The sequence below is a fragment of the Macaca thibetana genome, chromosome X (assembly GCF_024542745.1).
Source record: "Macaca thibetana thibetana isolate TM-01 chromosome X, ASM2454274v1, whole genome shotgun sequence".
NCBI classification, from domain to species: Eukaryota; Metazoa; Chordata; class Mammalia; order Primates; family Cercopithecidae; genus Macaca; species Macaca thibetana.
Window position 1 is genome coordinate 74142702 of NC_065598.1, and position 20086 is coordinate 74162787.

The 20086-nt window shown below is 40.1% G+C and overlaps 1 pseudogene across 1 annotated transcript in view; it reads left to right on the top strand.

Moving 5' to 3' along the window:
• LOC126946307 (S-phase kinase-associated protein 1-like) overlaps positions 1–20086 on the top strand; it is a 682386-nt pseudogene that overhangs the window by 331033 nt on the left and 331267 nt on the right. The gene's annotated exons all lie outside the window — the stretch shown is intronic.

Consider the following 20086-nt stretch of genomic DNA (forward strand, 5'->3'; position numbering starts at 1 on the left):
GGATCACTTAACGTCAGGAGTTTAAGATCGGCCTGGCCAACGTGGTGAAATCCCGTCTCTGCTAAAAATACAACATTTAGCCGGGCGTGGCGGCACAAGCCTATAGTCTCAGCTACTCAGGAGGCTGAGGCAGGAGAATAGCTGGAACCCAGGAGGTGGAGGTTGCAGTGAGCCGAGATGGTGCCACTGCACTCCAGCCTGGGCGACAGAGAGACTCCGTCTCAAAAAAAGAAATAAAATAAAATAAAAATACGTGGTATATTTGCAGGGTACAACATTTAAGACTACTTTAAAATACCCTAGTAAAAGAAAGCCTCTCTCACCTGTTCCGGCCACTGATGTCACTTTCACAGAAGGCACCATTGTTTATCAGTTTCTATTCTGTGCAATTTACAAATAGTATCTTGTTTGTATATTTTTCCTCCCACTAGAATGGTACTACAGTCTTAGGGTGACCAACTTGCAGAGAGCCAACCCAGGACCTAGATGTTGTAGATGAAGAAAACCCATAACATATTATAAATAATTGTGCATATGTATCATTACTTAACAATAAGTGTTCACTTGAAATTATGTTTTTATGTATTATTTTCTGTTACATAAGTGCTATTTAAACAAAACACTAAGGCCATTAGTAGTAATTAATAGTAGGATAAGTTAAATAATATGTGTGAGAAAATCTAACAATATTTGTCATTATATTTCTGTCCTCTGTGCAATCTAACTCTTGCACATTTAAATTTTGTACTCTGTATTGTGTATTCTTTATATACAGAAATATAAGACTTTTAAAAGGAATGTAAATACAATAAGACAAACAGCTATCTATATATATTTTTAATTTTTCTGTGTATATAGTAAGTATATGTATTTATGGGGTACATGAAATGTTTTGATGCTTGCATGCAATGTGAAATAATCACATCATGGAAAATAGGGTATCCGTCTCTTCAAGCATTTATTGTTTGTGTTATAAGCAATCCAATTGCACTCTTTGTTATTTTAAAATTTACAATTAAGTTATTATTGACTATAGTCACCCTGTTGTGCTAGCAAATGCCAGGTTTTATTCATTGTTTCTATTTTGTTGTACACATAAACATACCTGCTATCCCACTATCCTTTCCAGCCTGTGGTAACCATCTTTCTACTCTGTGTGTCCATGAGTTCAATTGTTTTGAGTTTTGGATCCCACAAATAAGTGAAAACATGTGATGTTTGTATTTCTGTCCTTGGCTTATTTCACTTACCATAATGACTTTTGGTTCTATCCTTGTGGTTGCAAATAACAGGATCTCATTCTTTTTTATGGCTGAATAGTACTCCATTGCGTATAAGTGCCACATTAAAAAATTTTTTTATTTTATGTTCAGGGGTATATGTGCAGGTTTGTTATATAGGTAAACTTGTGTCACAGGGGTTTGTCATACAGATTATTTTGTCACCCTAGTACCAAATAGTTATTTTTCCTAATCCTGTTCCTCCTCTTACTCTTCAATCTTAGGTAGGCCCCAGTGTCTGTTGTTCCCCTCTTTGTGTCCATGAGTTCTCATCATTTACCTCCCACTTATGAGTGAGAACATGTGGTATTTGGTTTTCCGTTCCTGCGTTAGTTTGCCAAGGATAATGGCCTTCAGCTCCATCCATGTTCCCAGAAGACCTAATCTTGTTCATTTTTATGGCTGCATAGTATTCCATGGTGTATATGTACCACATTTTATTTATCTAATCTGTCACTGATGGGCATTTAGGTTGATTCCGTGTCTTTACTATTGTGCATAATGCCACAATGAACATTCACATGCATATATATATATGTGTGTGTGTGTGTGTGTATATATATTTAGATGAAGTCCTGCTCTGTTGCCCAGGCTAGAGTGTAGTGATGTGATCTCGGTTCATTGTAACCTCTGCCTCCCAGGTTCAAGTGATTTCCAGCTAATTTACGTATTTTTTTTTAGCAGAGACAGGGTTTCATCATGTTGGCCAGGCTGGTCTCGAACTTCTGACCTCAAGTGATCCACCTGCCTCGGCCTCCCAAAGTGCTAGGATTACAGGTATCCACTGCACCTGGCTTGTATTTGTCTTTATGGTAGATGATTTATATTCCTTTGGGTATATACCCTGTTATGGGATTGTTGGGTACAATGGTAGTTCTCTTTTTAGCTCTTTGAGGAATTGCCACACTGCTTTCCAGAATGGCTGAACTAATTTACACTACCTCCAACAGTGTATAAGCATTCCCTTTTCTCTGCAACCTTGCCAACACCTGTTATTTTTTGACTTCTTTTTATTTGAGCCTGGGTCTCACTCTGTCACCCTGGATGGACTACAGAGGCACGCTCACAGCTCATTGCAGCTTTGACCTCCTGGGCTCAAGCGATCCTCCCACCTCAGCCTCCTTAGTAGATGGGACTATAGGTGTGTGCCACCATGTCCAGGTAATTTTGGTACTTTTTGTAGAGGTGGGGTTCTGCCATGTTGCCCAGGCTTGTCTCTGACTCCTGGACTCAAGCGATCTGCCCACTTCAGCCTCCCAAAGTGCTAGGATTACAGAAATAAGCTACTGTGCCTGGCCTGACTTTTTAATAACAGCCATTCTGACTGGTGTGAAATGGTATGTCATTGTGGCTTTGATTTGCATTTCTCTAATGATCAGTGATATTGAGCTTTTCTCATATACATGTTGGCCACATGTATGTCTTCTTTTGAAAAGTATCAGTTTAAGGCCGGGGGCGGTGGCTCAAGCCTGTAATCCCAGCACTTTGGGAGGTCGAGACGGGCGGATCACGAGGTCAGGAGATCGAGACCATCCTGGCTAACCTGGTGAAACCCCGTCTCTACTAAAAAAAAATACAAAAAACTAGCCGGGTGAGGTGGCGGGCGCCTGTAGTCCCAGCTGCTCGGGAGGCTGAGGCAGGAGAATGGCGTGAACCCGGGAGGCGGAGCTTACAGTGAGCTGAGATCTGGCCACTGCACTCCAGCCTGGGCGACAGAGCGAGACTCTGTCTCTGGAAAAAAAAAAAAAAAAAAAAAAAGAAAAGTATCAGTTTATATCCTTTGCCCACCTATTGATGGGGTTGTTTTTTCTTGTGCATTTGTTTAAGTTGCTTAGAGATGCTGGATACTAGACCTTTGTCAGATGCATAGTTTGCAAATACTTTCTCCCATTCTGTAGGTTGTCTGTTTACTCTGTTGATCGTTTCTTTTGCAGTGCAGAAGCTCTCAAGTTTAATTAGATCCCATCTGTCAATTTTTGCTTTTGTTGCAATTGCTTTTGGCATCTTTATTATGAATCTTTGCTCATTCCTATGTCCAGAATGGCATTGCCTGGGTTGTCTTCCAGGATTTTTATAGTTTTGAGTTTTACATTTAAGTCTTTAATCCATCTTGCATTGATTTTTGTATATGGTATAAGAAAGGGGTCCAGTTTCAATCTTTTGTCTATGGCTAGCCAGATATCCCAGCACCATTTATTGAATAGGGAGTGCTTTCCCCACTGCTTGTTTTTGTCAGCTGTGTTGAAGATCAGATGGTTGTAGGTGTATGAGCTTATTTCTGGGTTCCCTATTTTGTTCCATTGGTCTATGTGTCTGTTTTTGTATCAGCACCGTGCTATTTTGATTACTGTAGTCCTGTAGTATAGTTTGAAGTCAGGTAACATGATGCCTCCAGCTTTGTTCTCTTTGCTTAGGATTGCCTGGGCTTTTAGGGCTTTTTTTTTTTTTCCCCAGATGAATTTTAAAATAGTTTTTTTGGCCAGGCGTGGTGGCTCATGCCTGTAATCCCAGCACTTTGGGAGGCCGGGGTGGGCGGATCACCTGAGGTCAGGAGTTCAAAACCAGTCTGGCCAACATGGCGAAACCCCCTTTTAGTAGAGATTTTTAGTCTCTACTAAAAATACAAAAATTAGCTGGGTGCAGTGGTGGGCACCTGTAATCCCAGCTACTTGGGAGACTGAGGCAGGAGAATCGCTTAAACCCGGGAGGTGGAGGTTGCAGTGAGCTGAGATCATGCCATCGTACTCTAGACTGGATGACAGAGCAAGACTCTGTCTCAAAAAAAAAAAAAAAAAAAAAGTAAATTTTTTTCTAGTTCTGTGAAGAATGTCATTGGTGGTTTGATAGGAATAGCATTGAATCTGTAAATTACTTTGGGCAATATGGCCATTTAAACAATATTGATTCTTCCTATCCATGAACAGGGAATGTTTTTCCATTTGTTTGTATCATCTCAGATTTCTTTGAGCAGTGTTTTGGAGTTCTGATTGTAGAGATCTTTCACCTCACTGGTTAACTATATTCCTAGGTATTTTATTCTTTTTGTGGCAATTGTGAATGGCATTGTATTCCTAATTTGGCTCTTGGCTTCACTGTTGTTGGTGTATAGAAATGCTAGTGATTTTTGTCCATTGATTTTTGTATCCTGAAACTTTGCTGAAGTTGTTTATCAGTTAAAGGAGCTTTTGGCCTGAGACTATGGATTTTCTAGACACAGAATCATGTCATCTGCAAACAGGGACAGTTTGACGTCCTCTCTTCCTATTTGGATGCCCTTTGTTTCTTTTGCCTGATTGCTCTGGCCAGGAATCCAATACTATGTTGAATAGGAGTGGTGAGAGAGGGCATCCTTGTTTCGGTACCACATTTTCTTTATCCATTCAGCTGTTGATGGACACTTAGATTGCTTCCAAATGATGGCTATTGTGAAGAGTGCTGCAATAAACATGGGAGTGCAGACATCTCTTTGATATATGGATTTTCTTTCTTTTGGGTATACCCAGCAGTTGGATTGCTGGATTACATGGTAGTTATATTTTTGTTTTTTTGAGGAACCTCCAAACTCTTCTTTATAGTGGTTGAGTATTAATAATTTACAATCCCACCAACAGTGTAGGGGACTCTCTTTTTTTCACACCCTCGTCAGCATTTGTTACTGCCTGTCTTTTGTATAAAAACCATTTTAACTGGAATGAGATAATATCTCATTGTAGTTTCGATTTGTATTTCTCTGATGGTTAATGATGTCAAACACCTCTTGATGTACGTTTTCTATTTTTTGTGTCTTCTTTTGAGAATGTCTATTCAACTATTTTGCCTATTTTTAAAAATCAGATTATTAGATTATTTTCCTATAGAGTTGTTTGACCTTCTTATATTGTCTGGTTATTAATCCCTTGTCAGATGGGTAGTTTGCAAATATTTTCTCCTATTCTGTGGGTAGTCTCTTCACTTTGTTGCATCATTTGCTGTACAGGAGCTTTTTAACTTGATGTGATCTCATTTGCCTATTTTTGCTTTGGTTGCTTGTGCTTGTGGGGTATTACTCAAGAAATCTTTGCCAAGATTGATGGCTTTTGGAGTTTCTCCAATGTTTTGTTTCAGTAGTTTCATAGTTTCAGGTTTTAGATTTAGGTATTTAATCCGTTTTGATTTGATTTTTGTATATGGCAAGAGATGTATGAGTCTAGTTTCATTCTTCTGCATATGGATATTCAGTTTTCCCAGCATCATTTATTGAAGAGAGTGTCTTTTTCCCAGTGTATGTTCTTGGCACCTTTGTCAACAATGAGTTCACTGTATTTGTGTGGATTTGTTTCTGGGTTTTATATTTTGTTCCATTGGTCTATGTGTCTGTTTTAATGCCACTCCCAGGCTGTTTTGGTAACTGTAGCTCTGTAATATAATTTGAGGTCAGGTAATGTGATTCCTCTAATTTTGTTCTTATTGCTTAGGACAGCATTGGCTATTCTGGAGTTTTATTGGTTCTATAAACATTTTAGGATTTTTTTTTTCTGTTTCTGTGAAGAATGTCCTTGGTATACTGATGGAAATTTTATTGAATCTGTAGATTGCTTGTACCTTACAGATCTCCTGGCCGATAAGGTTTTCTCTGAAAAGTTTGGTGCCACATGTATTGCAGCTCCATTGTATGTTATTTGTTTCTTTCCTCTTGCTGCTTTTATGATCCTTTGTTTGTCCTTGACCTTTGGGGTTCTGATGATTAAATGCCTTGACATAGTCTTCTTTGGGTAGTGATATGGTTTGGCTGTGTCCCCAACCAAATCTCATCTTGAATTGTAACTCCCACATTTCCCACGTGTCATGGGAGGAACCTTGTGGGAGGTAACTGAATTATGGGGGTGGGTCTTTCCTGCACTGTTCTTGTGAGAGTGAATGAGTTTCATGAGATCTGAATGTTTTAAAAATCTACGGTTTTTCTGCACAAGGTCTTTCTTTTTCCCTGCTGCCATCCATGTAAGATGTGACTTGCTCCTCCTTGCCTTCTGCCATGATTGTGAGGTCTCCCCAGCCACGTGGAACTGAGTCCAATTAAACCTCTTTCTTTTGTAAACTGCCCAGTCTCGGGTATGTCTTTATCAGCAGTGTGAAAATGGACTAATACAATAAATTGGTACCAGAAATGAGGTGCTGCTGAAAAGATACCCAAAAATGTGGAAGTGACTTTGGAACTGGGTAACAAGCTGAGGTTGGAACAGTTTGGAGGGCTCAGAAGAAGACAGAAAAAACGTGGGAAAGTTTGAAACTCCCTAGGGACTTGTTTAATGGCTTTGCCCAAAATGCTGATAGCAATCTGGACAAGAAAGTCCAGGCTGAGGTGGTCTCAGATGGAAATGAGGAACTTGTTGGGAACTGGAGCAGAGGTGACTCTTGTTATGTTTTAGCAAAGAGACTTGGTGTAATTTTGCCCCTGCCTTAGAGATTTGTGGAACTTTGAACTTGAGAGAGATGATTTAGGGTATCTGGCAGAAGAAATTTCTAAGCAGCAAAGCATTCAAGAGATGACTTGGGTGCTGTTAAAGGCATTCAGTTTTATATGGGAAGAAAAGCATAAAACTGGAAAATTTGCAGCCTTACAATGCCATAGAAGAGAAAATCCCATTTTCTGAGGATAAATTTAAGCCCACTGAAAAAATCTGCATAAATAACAAGGGGCTGAATGTTAATCCTCAAGACAATGGGGAAAATGTATCCAGGGCATGTCAGAGGTCTTCAGGGCAGGCCCTCCATCACAGGCCCAGAGGCCTAGGAGGAAAAAGTAGTTTTGTGGGCCAGGTCCAGGGTCCCAGTGCTGTGTTCAGCCTAGGGACTTGGTGCCCAACATCCTAGCCACTCCAGCCATGGGTGAAAGGAGTCAATGTAGAGCTTGGGCTGTGGCTTTAGAGGGTTCAAGCCTCAAGCCTTGCCACATGGTATTGAGACTGCAAGAGCACAGAAGTCAAGAATTGAGGTTTGGGAACCTCTGCCTAGATCTCAGAGGATGTATGGAAATGCCTGGATCCCCAGGCAGAAGTTTGCTGCAGGCGCAGAGCTGTCATGGAGAATCTCTGCTAGGGCAGTGTGGAAGGGAAATGTGGCGTTGGAGCCTTCTCATGGAGAACCTCTTGCTAGAGCAGTATGGGAGGGAAATGTGGGGTCAGAGCCCCCACAAAGAGTTCCTACTGGGGCACCACCTGGTGGAGCTATGAGATGAGGGCTACTGTCCTCCAGACCCCAGAATGGTAGATCCACTGACAACTTGTACTGTGTGCCTGGAAAAGCTGCAGACACTCACTGCCAGCCTGTGAAGGCAGTTGGGAGGGAGGCTATACCCTGCAAAGTCACAGGGCTAGAGCTACTCGCTACCCAAGACCATGGCAACTCATCTTTTGCATCAGTGTGACCTGGATGTGAGACATAGAGTCAAAGGAGATCATTTTGGACCTTTAAGATTTGTCTGCCCTGCTGGATTTTGGATTTGCATGGGGTCTATAGCCCCTTTCTTTTGGCCAATTTCTCCCATTTAGAATGGCTGTATTTACCCAATGCCTGTACCTCCATTGTATCTAGGAAGTTAGTAGCTTGCTTTTTATTTTTCAGGCTCATAGGCAGAAGGGACTTGCCTTGTCTCAGTTGAGACTTTGGACTGTGGACTTTTGAGTTAATGCTGAAATGAGGTAAGACTTTGGGGGACTGTTGGGAAAGCATGATTGGCTTTGAAATGTGAGGATATGAGATTTGGAAGGGGCCAGGGTTGGAATGATATGGTTTGGCTGTGTCCCCACCCAAATCTCATCTTGAATTGTAACTGCCACAATTCCCACGTATTGTGCGTGGGACCCAGTGGGAGGTAATTGAATCATGGGGGCTGGTCTTTCCCCTGCTGTTCTCACAATAGTGAATAAGTCTCAGGAGATCCGATGGTTTTATCAAGAGGAGTTCCCCTGCACAATCTCTGTCTTTGCTTGCTGCCATCCATGTAAGACATGACTTGCTCCTTCTTGCCTTCCACCTTGATTGTTAGGCCTCTGCAGCCACGTGGAACCATAAGTCTATTAAACCCCTTTCTTTTGTAAATTGCCCAGTCTCGGGTATGTCTTTATCAGTGGTGTGAAAATGACTAATAGACCTTCTTAAGTTAACTTTTAGGTATTTAAATTTATTTGTGGCAATTTTAAATAGGATTACTTTTTTTGTTTATTTCTTATTCACATTGTTTACTGTTGGTATATAGAAATGCTACTGATTTTTGTGTGTTGATTTTGTATTATACAACTTTACTGAATTTGTCAGTTCTGATGGTTTTTTGATGGAATCTTTAGATTTTTCCAAATATAGGATTATATCATCTGCAAACAAGGATAATTTGACTTCTTCCTTTTCAATTTGGATGCCCTGTATTTCTTTCTCTTCTCTGATTGCTCTAGCAAGCACTTCCAGTACTATGGTGAATAACAGTAGTGAAAGTGGGCATCCTTATCCTGTTCCATATCTTAGAGGAAGGGCTTTAAGTTATTTCCCATTTAGTATGATACTATCTATGGGTCTGTCATATATGGCTTTTATTATGTTGAGGTATGTTCCTTCTATACCCAGTTTTCTGATGGTTTTTGTCCTGAAGGGATGTTGAATTTTATCAAATGCTTTTTCACCATTAATTGAAATAATCATATAGTTTTCATTCTTTATTTTGTTGCTAAGATCTATCACGTTGATTGATTTGTGTTTGTTGAACCAGTTTTTCATCCCAGGGATAAATCCCACTTGATCGTGATGAATTATCTTCTTAATGTTTTGTTTAACTTGGTTTGCTAGTATTTTGTTGAGGATTTATGCATGAATATTCATTTTTTTTGAAGTGTCTTTGTCTGGTTTTGGTATCAGAGTAATACTGGCCTCGTAGAAAAGAGTTTGATGGTGTTCTATCCTCCTCTGTTTTTTGAGAATAGTTTTAATAGAATTGGTACTAGTTCTTTAAATATTTCATAGAATTAATCAGTAAAGCCATCAGGTCCTGGGCTTTTCTTTTGTGGGAGACTTTTTATTATATCTTTGATCTCATTAGACTAATATTCTAAGTGAAGTAACTTAGGAATGGAAAACCAAACATCATATGGCCTTTAATTATCATTGACTTTAAAGACTGCTTTTTTTTTCATATTCCTTTAGACAAGTCAGACTGTGAAAAATTTGCTTTAACTGCAACTTCCATTAATAATTCAGCTCCTGCAGCTAGATATCAATGGAAAGTTTTACCTTAAGGAATGATTAACAGTCCTGCTATTTGTAAGTTGTTTGTCGGTACTGTGTTACAACCTATCCAACAGACTTTTAAAAATAATTACATTCTTCATTATATGGATGATATACTGATTGCTGCCCCCACTAAAGATGAATTAATTCAATGTTTTACTTCTTTAAAATTAGCTGTTGCCAATGCAGGACTCCACATCGCTCCTAATAAAATTCAACAAGCCACTACTTTTCTGTACTTAGGAATGCGGCTAGAAGCTCACTCCATTAAGCCCCCAAAAGTCCAACTTTGTACTGACAATTTAAACACCTTAAATTATTTTCAAAAATTACTAGTGACATCAACTATCTCAGACCAACCCTAGGCATCCCTACTTATGCATTATCTCATCTATTTGCTACTTTATCAGGAGATACAGATTTAAACAGTCCTCACTGTCTATCTGAACCAGCAAAACAAGGGTTGTCTTTTGTAGAACAAAGAGTGAGAGAGGCACAAGTCTCTCGTATTGACCCAAATTTGCCTTTACAATTTTTAGTTTTTCCTTCCATGCACTTTCCTACGGGACTTACAGTACGAGATGATTCTCTAGTTGAAAGGGTATTTCCTCCTAATTCGGCCTCTAAAACTCTTTCATTATATCTTGATCAAATGGCCACTTTGATTGGGTTAGGATGTCAACATATCACTAAAATTTCTGGCTTTGATCCAAACATTATTGTGGTCCATTTGTCAAAAAATGAAGTTAAAACTGCCTTTTCTACATCTTTGTGCTGGCAGACTAATCTGGCTGACTTCACTGGCACTATTGATAATCATTTGCCTAAGTCAAAATTCTTTCAATTTCTGTGAAATACTTCCTGAATTCTACCAAAACTTACTAGTTCATCACCACTAGAGGCAGCTGTTACCATTTTTACTGATGGATCCAGTAATGGAAAGGCAGGGTATGTAGGACCAAAAGATAAAGTCGTTTCTACTCCATTCACTTCTGCTCAAAAAGCCGAGTTGTTTGCTGTTATCTCTGCATTACAGGATTTTGATCAGCGTCTTAATATTGTCTCTGACTCAGCTTATGTAGTCCATGCCACTAAGGCAATAGAAACAGCTACCACCAAAAGTATTACTGATACTAATCCATTTTCCTTGTTCCCTTTGTTACAAAAAAAGTCAGAAACTGAAATCACCCTTTTTTCATCACTCACATTTGATTTCATACTAATTTGCCTGGACCTTTATCCAGTGGTAATCATAACGTTGATACTATAGTTTCTCTAGCCATTATAGATGCAGAACAATTTCATCAACTCACCCATACTAATGCCTCAGGTCTTAAACATAAATATTCTCTCATTTGGAAACAAGCTAAAGAAATTGTACAACACTGTTCTCAGTGTCAGGTTCTTATCTTACCCACATAATCTCCCGGAGTTAATCCCCAAGGCCTTTCTCGTAATGCTATTTGGCAAATGGATGTTACTCATGTTCCTTCTTTTGGAAAATTAGCTTATGTGCATGTCGCAGTTGACACCTTTTCCAGTTTCATCTGGGCTACCTGTCAAACTGGAGAAGCCACTTCTCACATTAAAAAACATATGTTTTCATGTTTTGTGGTTATGGCAATTACTAGTGAGCTCAAAATAGACAATGGTCCAGCCTATTGCAGTAAAGCTTTTAAAAATTGTCTTGATCAGTGGCATATTAAACATATTACTGGTATCCCTTGTAACCCACAAAGCCAAGCTATTGTAGAAAGAACTAACAAAACTTTAAAATTACAATTACTGAAACAAAAAGAGGGGAATAAGGAGTTGTCTATCCCTCACATACAACTAAACTTGGAATTGCTCACATTAAATTTTCTTAATATTCCTAAATCTAGTTCTGTTACTGCTGCTGAAAAACATTTCTCTGGTAACTGTCCCACAGTAAACCAAGGAAGGGAAGTATGGTGGAAAGATGTTCAATCTAATATGTGGTCAAAAGGTTCTATTTTAACATGGGGAAGAGGCTATGCTTGTGTTTTCCTATGTGAACATTAATCTCCTGTTTGGATTCCTGCTAGACACCTGAAATTGTGTCCTGAAGATGCATGCAACAACAAGACAGAGAAATTTGCTGAAAAAAATGCCACAGCAGGAAACAACTAACACATCCAATCGTCAAAAAGAAGAAAATGACCACGCTAACTCCTTTACAACAGACAATCCAGTCAGTCATCCTGAACAACTTGTCTGCAGCGATCCAGGTCTGGCTCAACCTCTGCCTCCTCCTGATGACACTGATCCTTCTACCATCTGTCACCCCACAGACTGTTGAAAACCATACATATTGAGCCTGTATTCCTTTTCCTCTTCTTATTCGAGCCATGACATGGATGGACACCCCTATCGAGGTCTATGTTAATGATAGTATTTGGATGCCTGGTTCTGTAGATGATCGTTGTCCTGCCCAACCTTCAGAATAAAGAACCCCTTTCAATATCACTTTAAGTTTTAGGTATCCACCTTGTGCCTGGGACCCACTAATGGATGTCTCTCATTAGATATTCAAATTTGGGCAGTTACACTACCATCTAGTCACTCTGTCCCTCCTTTAGGACACTTGGTATCAGGGCTCTCATTAAAACCTCTAAGACAGATCAAAATAAGAATCACTGATTATATTCACACATCCCAATATGAGCCTTTAGGACCTGCGTGTCCCCTGAACTTGTCTTCAAATGCTGACAAATTAATATGGAAGGATTGTGTTAGTTCAGAAGGAACTGTGTTATTTAATTCTTCTCACTACACCATTGCTGATTGGGCTCCTAAAGGTCATATTACTAATGATTGCTCTCAAAGTCACAGAGATTATCAATATTTTCTCCATGATATTACTTATCAAAAAAGTAATGATAATCCTCCCCTATTATATCGTATGTTTAACTCCTTTTTTCCTTTTAAGTGGAAAGGGGCAGGGGTTGCCCCTCCAAAGCCAAGGCTCATTGTTCCCCACTTAGGACCTGAACATTCAGAATTGTGGAGATTAACCATAGCTATGACTGGTATGAGACTTTGGGCTGGAGAAAGTGCTATAAGTAAATCCACCTTGTCACCTTGAAAACTAAGACAACAGACTGATTTACACTACTATTTACACACAGCCAAAAATATCACTATGGCAGTCATCAAAAGGTCAATTCAAAGACGGGACAGTAAAGATTATGAGAACTTCTACCCTCCTGTTGCTAATGTCCCCCCACCACCTCTCATTCAACCTATTCCCCCCACTCCACATTCACAAAAAAGAGTACCATCCCAAAATATATATACTGTCTATATGGAGTCCAATAAAACTATCCCACTTAAAAGTTGTGTTAAACCACCATATATGTTATTAGTACAAAAGATGCATATTATTTTAAAAAAAATTACCTGTGTAAATTGTTACTTGTATACTTGTATTGACTCATCCTTTAATCAATACCATAGTATTTTAATAGTCAGAGTCAGAGAAGGTATTTGGCTCCCTGTAGCCTTACATAGGCCTTGGGAATCTTCCCCTTCTATCCATGTTATTAACAATATTCTACAAAAATTTCCTAGAAGGAGTAAATGATTTATTTTTACATTAATTGCAGTAATAATGGGCTTGATTTCTGTTACTGCGACTGCTGCTACTGCTGGAGTTGCATTACATCAATCTATTCAAACTATTCATTTTGTGGATAAATGGCAAACAAATTCTACTCAAATGTGGAACTTTCAGTCAGGTATTGATCAAAAATTGGCCAATCAAATTAATGACCTAAGACAAGCTGTTATATGGATGGGAGATAGAATTATGAGTTTAGAACATAGATTAAAAATGCAATGTCATTGGAATACTTCTGGTTTTTGTATAACTCCATTTCAATATAATGAGTCTGTTCACAATTGGGAATTGGTAAAATGCCATTTACAAGGAAGTGAAGGTAATTTAAGTTTAGACATAAGCAAACTAAAAGAACAGATTTTTGAGGCCTCTCAAGCACACGTAACTGCTTTACCCAGTGCTGAAGTTTTAGACGGTATCTCTGAGGGGTTATCTAATCTCAACCCCATTCAATGGGTAAAATCTTTGGGAGGATCCACTATCGTTCATTTTGTTCTGTGTATAATTTGTGCTATTGGTTTATTGTTCATGTGTAAAATTGGAAAAAGTATTCTTCAATCTAGTCGTAATCAGTGCGAAGGTATGGAAAAAGTATTCTTCAATCTAGTCGTAATCAGTGCCAAGGTATGATTGCTATGGTTCATTTAAATCAGAGAAAAGGGGGAGATGTAGGGATACGCCCCTGAAACTATTGCTACGGAATAAAAGATGAAATGCTCCTGATTGTTGTAAATACAAAATTGAATGCAGGATTGTGTAAAGACAATGCCAGGTTGGACTGCCAGAATGAGCCAACAGCACATGATGTGCTTTCCCCTGCAGAGAGCCTGTGAACGGACGTGCAGTCAGGGAGGTTTCACATCACTAAGATTCCTATCCCAGAAAAGCAGATGTTCATGGCTCTGGGAATGGAATGTGACCCTTGTGGAGAGCCTATAAACACACGCATGAGAGGCACCTGTCCTTATGGATAAGCTAGGGCTATAAATGCCGTCATCTTGCCACGGCTCTTCTAGATCTCTTTAGGGTTAAGGCATACTCCCTTCTGAGAATTTCTGGCCTAAATGGTTGTCTAGCTTCACATCCTGTTGCTGTGGATTGTTTGTAACCAGCTTTTGCTGTAACTGTTACTGCTGATTAATATCTGGCTAATCATAGGTTATGGAAAGACTATGTTTCTGTTTTAAGGCTCTGTTAGAAATTATTGATGCACACACTATATTGTAAATTCTTATCTCTGTATACTGTACTTCTGCATACAGATGTTATGTTAAAGAATTACTTCATCCCCATGTGACCATCTAACCTCATAATCAAATGACCCTAAATCCCTCACTAACCTACCCCCACCCTCACTGAATATAATAATAAATGCTGGTATATCCAGTGCATTGGTGGCACCATGGGACCAGAAGGCGGTGACCCCCCTGGACCCAGCTTTCACTATCTTGTGTGTGTCTATTATTTCTCGACCTGCCGATCCACCTGGGAACAAAGAAAGAGCCCCGTTGCATTGCAGGCTGCTGGCCAGATCCTGCAATATTCAGTCCCATCCAGGTTGCTGTGAATGCCATTAATTCATTCCTTTATGGCTGAGTAGTATTCGATCATATACATATATACCACAGTTTCTTTAACCACTTGTTGATTGTTGGGCATTTGGGCAGGTTCCATATTTTTGCAATTGTGAGTTGTGCTGCTATAAACATACTGAAATTGAGTGTATTCAGACAATTTCACAGGCTGATAGTTAACTCTAAAAATAGAATACGGGCTCAAACAAATGTTAGTCCTCAATGGAATAAGTGAGGTTGAAACTCGGTCTAATGTATAAGGAAATCATACCATATGAATGACCTAGTGGTTTAAAATAATTAAAAAAAAAATTTCCATAGGTTATTGGGAAGCAGGTGGTGTTTGGTTACTTGAGTAAGTTCTTTAGTGGTGATTTGTGAGATTTTGGTTTACCCATCACCGGAGCAGTATACACTGCACCCTATTTGCAGTTTATCCCTTTCCCCCTGAGTCCCCAAAGTCCATTGTGTCATTCTTATGCCTTTGCATCCTCATAGCTTAGCTCCCACTTATAAGTGAGAATATAAGATGTTTGGTTTTCCATTCCTCAGTTATTTTACTTAGTATAATAGTCTCTAATCTCATCCAGGCCTTGATATTGAGTTTTTTTTTTTTTTTTTTTTTAAAGAAATATCCATACTGTTTTCCACAGTGGCTTTAATAATTTGTGTTTCTACCAGCAGTGTATGGAGTTTACTTTTCTTGAGAGACGGTGGATCATGGCAGATGAGAGGCAGGAATAGATTGCAGCTCTGGATAGAGCAGCATTGTGGAGGCTTGCATTGTGAATTTTAGCTCCAGATCGACTACAAGGACAAAACAGCAATCCTGAGAGGACCCACAGACCCTCTGAAGGAAACAGACTGCTCCTGCAGGACCCGGGAGACACCCCAAATACTGTGAGTGCCCCAACTGTGGAACTGGGAAAGGGAGACCCTCCTTTCTGGAACACACACCCCCAGTGGAGAAGTTGAAGGTCTGTTAGTGAGAGACATTCCGGACTTTATCTGGAGGTGAGTCAAGTTAGCAGAGCCGAGTGAAATACAGGGTGGAGGAGGCAGCAGGGAGGCCCGGGGAGCTCATTGAATCCCCACGCAGCCTATTCCTGCCTGACACCACAGGGATCTATCAGGAGGGAGGCCAGAGGAGCAGGGGGTAAAACCCCACCAGGGAGAAGGACTTCCCTAGCTGAACTCTGTAACAATTTGAATGTGGCAAGAGTTCTCCTAGCCAGAACTCAGGGGAGAGTGCGAATCTGGCTTACAGACTTCACAGACTAGGGGAAGAACTAAAGCCCTTTTCTTTGGCGGCTGGGAACTGGAAAACCTCGGGCAAGCTTTCAAGCCTGCACTCCGCCTGGAAACAGACCTGGGGCTGTTGTGGGTGGCACGGTGGGGGTGAGACCGGCCTTTGGTTTGGGTGGGAGCTGGGTGAGGCCTGTGACTGCTGGCTTTTCCCCACTTCCCTGACAACCTGCATGACTCAGCAGAGGCAGCCATAATCCTCCTAGGTACACAACTCCAGTGACCTGGGAATCTTACCCCATCCCCACAGCAGCCACAGCAAGACCTGCCCAAGGAGAGTCTGAGCTCAGACACACCTAGCACTGCCCCCACCTGATGATCCTTCCCTACCCACCCTGGTAGTGGAAGACAAAGGATATGTAATCTTGGGAGTTCTAGGGCCCTGCCCACGGCCGGTCCTTTTCCACACTACTACAGCTAATGCTTTCTGGAAAGCATCACCTCCTGGCAGGAGGTCAACCAGCACAAAAATAGAACATTAAACCACTAAAGCTAAGAACACTCACGGAAGGTTCTTGCAACCTTCACCACCTCTACTGGCACAGGGGCTATTATCCACGGTTGAGAGACTCATAGATGGTTCACATCACAGGACCCTGTGCAGAAACCCCCAGAACCAGCCAGGAGCTGGGTAGACTCGCTGGGTGGCTAGACCCAGAAGAGAGACAATAATCACTGCAGTTCAGCTCACAGAAAGCCACAACCACAGGAAAAGGGGGCGAGTACTACATCAAGGGAATACCCTGTGAGACAAAAAAATCTGAACAACAGCCTTCAGCCCTAGACCTTCCCTCTGACAGAGCCTACCCAAATGGAAAGGAACCAGAAAAGCAACCCTGGTAATATGACAAAACAAGGCTCGTTAACACCCCCCCAAAATCACACTAGTTCAACAGCAATGGATCCAAACCAAGAAGAAATCCCTGACTTACCTGAAAAAGAATTCAGGAAGTTAGTTATTAAGCTAATAAGGGAGGCACTAGAGAAAGCAAAGCCCAATGCAAGGAAATCCAAAAAATGATACAAGAAGTGAAGGGAGAAATATTCAATAAAATAGGTAGCTTAATTTAAAAACAAAAATTCAGGAGACTTTGGACACACTTTTAGAAATGCAAAATGCTCTGGGAAGTCTCAGCAATAGAATTGAACAAGTAGGAGAAAGAAATTCAGAGCTCGAAGACAAGGTCTTCAAATTAACCCAATCCAACAAAGACAAAGAAAAAAGAATAAGGAAATATGATCAAAGCCTCCAAGAAGTTTGGGATTATGTTAAATGACCAAACCTAAGAATAATTGGTATTCATTAGGAGGAAGACAATTCTAAAAGCTTGGAAAAACATTTTGGGGGGATAATCAAGGAAAACTTCCCCAACCTTGCTAGAGACCTAGATTTGCAAACATACAAAGCACAAAGAACACCTGGAAAATTCATCACAAAAACATCTTCACCTAGGCAAATTGTTATCAGGTTATTCAAACTTAAGACCAAGGAAAGAATCTTAAGAGCTGTGAGATAGAAGCACCAGGTAACCTATAAAGGAAAACCTATCAGATTAACAGTAGACTTCTCAGCAGAAAGCCTACAAGCTAGAAGAGATTGGGGCCCTATCTTTAACCTCCTCAAACAAAACAATCTTCAGCCAAGAATTTTGTGTCCAGCAAAACTAGGCATCCTATATGAAGAAAAGATATAATTGTTTTCAGATAAACAAATGCTGAGAGAATTTACCAAGCCACCACTACAAGAACTGCTAAAAGGAGCTCTAAATCTTGAAAGAATCCTGGAAACACATCAAAACAGAATCACTTTAAAGCATAAAGCACACAGGACCTATAAAACAAAAATTCAAGTTAAAAAGCAAAAACAATGTCCAGGCATGGTGGCTCATGCCTGTAATCCCAGCACTTTGTGAGGCTGAGATGGGCAGATCACGAGGTCAGGAGATCGAGACCATCCTGGCTAACACGGTGAAACCCCGTCTCTACTAAAAATACAAAAAACTAGCCGGGCGAGGTGGTGGGCGCCTGTAGTCCCAGCTACTCGGGAGGCTGAGGCGGGAGAATGGCGTAAACCTGGGAGGCGGAGCTTGCAGTGAGCTGAGATCCGGCCACTGCACTCCAGCCTGGGCGACAGAGCGAGACTCCGTCTCAAAAAAAAAAAAAAAAAAAAAAAAAAAAAAAGCAAAAACAAAAAACAAAGTACACAAATAACAAAGAGCATGATGAATGATGAATGCAACGGTACTTCACTTTTCAATACTAACATTCATAAATGGCCTAAATGCTCTACTTAAAAGATATAGAACTGCAGAATGGATAAGAACTCACCAACCATCTGCTGCCTTCAGAAGACTCACCTAACACATAAGCACTCACATAAAGTTAAAGTAAAGGGGTGGAAAAAAGCATTTCATGCAAATGGACACCAAAATTAAGCAGGGGTAGCTATTCTTATATCAGACAAAACAAACTTTAAAGCAACAGTGGTTAAAAGAGACAAAGGGGGACATTATATAATGGTGGAAGGCCTTATCCACCAGGAAAATATCACAATCTTAAACATATATGCACCTAACACTAGACCTCCCAAATTTATAAAACAATTACTAATAGACCTAAGAAATGAGATAGACAGTAACACAATAATAGCAGGAGACTTCAGTACTCCACTGACAGTACTAGACAGGTCATCAAGACAGAAAGTCAACAAAGAAACAATGGATTTAAACTATACCTTGGAACAAATGGACCTAACAGATATCTACAGATCACTTCATCCAACAGCCACAGAATACACATTCTATTCAACAGCTCGTGGAACTTTCTCCAAGATAGACAATATGAAAGGCCATAAAATGAGCCTCAATAAATTAAAAAAAAATTGAAAGTATATCAAGCACTTTCTCAGACCACAGTGGAATAGAACTGGAAATCAACTCCAAAGGGAACCCTCAAAGCCATGCAAATACATGGAAATTAAATAACCTGCTCCCGAATGAGCATTGGGTCAAAAACGAAATCAAGATGAAAATTAAAAAAATTTTCAGGACAGGTGCGGTTGCTCATGCCTGTAATCCCAGCACTTTGGGAGGTGGAGGCGGATCACCTGGGGTCAGGAGTTCTCAAGACCAGCTTGACCAACATGGTAAAACCCCATCTCTACTAAAAATACAAAAATTAGCCAGGTGTGGTGGCAGGTGCCTGTATTCCCAGCTACTTGAGAAGCTGAGGCACGAGAATTGCTTGAACCTGGGAGTCGGAGGTTGCAGTGAGCCGAGATTGCACCACTGCACTACAGCCTGGGCAACAGAGTGAGACTCTCTCTTAATTTTTTTTTTTTTTTCACACTAAATGACAATAATGACACAACCTATCAAAACCTCTGGGATACAGCTAATATGGTGCTAAGAGAAAAGTTCATAGCCCTAAACACCTACATCAAAAGGTCTGAAAGAGCACAAACAGACAATCTAAGGTCACACCTCAAGGAACTAGAGAAACAAGAACAAACCAAAACCAGCAGAAGAAAGAAAATAACCAAGATCAGAGCAGAACTAAACGAAATTGAAACAAAAAAAAAGTATGAAAGATAAATGAAACAAAAGGCTGGTTCTTTGAAAAGACAAATAAGATTGATAGACCATTAGCAAGATTAACCAAGGAAAGAAGAGAGAAAATCTGAATAACTTCACTGAGAAACGAAACAGGAGATATTACAACTGACACTACCAAAATACAAAAGATCATTCAAGGCTACTATGAGCAGCTTTATGCACATAAACTAGAAAACCTACAAGAGATGGATAAATTTCTGGAAAAAATACAACCCTCCTAGTTTAAATCAGCAAGAGTTAGATAACCTGAACAGACCAATAACAAGCAGTGAGACTGAAATGGTAATTTAAAAATTACCAACAAAAAAAAGTCCAGGACCAGACGGACTCACAGCAGAATTTGACCAGACATTCAAAGAAGAATTGGTACCAATCCTTTTGACACTATTCCACATGATAGAGAAAGAAGGAACCCTTCCT